General features: G+C 51.5%; 1 pseudogene; it reads left to right on the forward strand.

The window, feature by feature from the left end:
• Positions 1-469: 469 nt before the first annotated feature.
• Positions 470-1,284, forward strand: part of LOC109973935 (protein NLRC3-like) — a 1,747-nt pseudogene continuing 932 nt past the window's right edge.

A 1,284-nucleotide genomic window follows, 5' to 3' on the forward strand; every position in this document is an offset into this window, starting at 1 on the left:
AAACAAAGAAAAGCCACTGGATGAGACGGTGTCTGAACTTTTGACCGGTGCTGTAAATGTGGGGAAAGAGCTGGATGCAGCTAGTGAGTCGAGGGCAGTCGACCGCTGACGTCTTGGTATAAACAATATGTTGACGTCCACAGATGGAGGAAGACGAGTCATGGCTCTGAGGAGCAGCAGCTGTCCCACTATGCTCGGTGTCAGGACGTCCTGAAGGACCCAGTCTCTACCAGCTCCTCCTGTCCCCAGTGTGGAAAAAGGTCCAGAACAAGTGAGACAGTTTTTCTAGTCCTAAGTTTTGACTGGGAACTTCACAGTAGAGATTCTGTGTAAGGCAAAATCATGTTTAACTGTCTCTTGTCTTTCAGCCGGTGATGGTCTGCAGGAGGTGTTGGATGAACATAAGATCAGTCTGAGGAGCAGATGTGAATGTGTGACTGAAGGAACTGATGGAACAGGAAGTGAAAACAGGATCTACACACATCACAGAGGGACACAGTGAAGAGGTCAATACCCAACATGAAGTGAGGCAGCTTGAGACCACTTCCAAGAAGAATACCCTCCAGGACACTCCGATCAAGTGCCACCAGATCTTTAAAGCCTTCCCCAACCACCAGATAAGCATCAGGGTGGTTCTGACGAGCGGCATCGCTGGTGTTGGAAAAACCTTCTTGGTGCAGAAGTTCACTCTGGACTGGGCAGAGGGCTTGGAAAACCAAGATGTCAGCCTGCTGGTTCTGCTCTCGTTCAGGGAGCTAAACCTGATCAGACATGAGCCGCACAGTCTTCTCACGCTGCTCCATGGTTTCCATCCAACCTTACAGAAGGTCACAGCAGATGAGCTGGCAGTCTGTAAAGCTCTGTTCATCTTTGACGGCCTGGATGAAAGCAGACTTTCACTGGATTTCAGCAGCAGGGGGATTGTGTCCAACATCAACCAGAAGTCCTCGGTCAGCGTGCTGGTAACAAACCTCATCCAGGGAAACCTGCTTCCCTCTGCTCTCGCCTGGATCACTTCCCGACCTGCAGCGGCCAATCAGATCCCTCTGACATGTGTCGACAGGGTGACAGAAGTACAAGGCTTCACCGACGCCCAGAGGGACGAGTACTTCAGGAGGAGCTCCAGTGATGAAGAGCTGTCCACCAGGATCATCGCCCACATCAATGCCTCCAGGAGCCTCCACATCATGTGTCAAATCCCCGTCTTCTGCTGGATTGCTGCTACAGTTCTGGAGCACATGTTGGCTACAGAGCAGAGAGGAGAGCTGCCCAAGACCCTGACTG

This window comes from Monopterus albus, unplaced genomic scaffold (assembly GCF_001952655.1).
Source record: "Monopterus albus unplaced genomic scaffold, M_albus_1.0 scaffold311.1, whole genome shotgun sequence".
Lineage (NCBI taxonomy): Eukaryota > Metazoa > Chordata > Actinopteri > Synbranchiformes > Synbranchidae > Monopterus > Monopterus albus.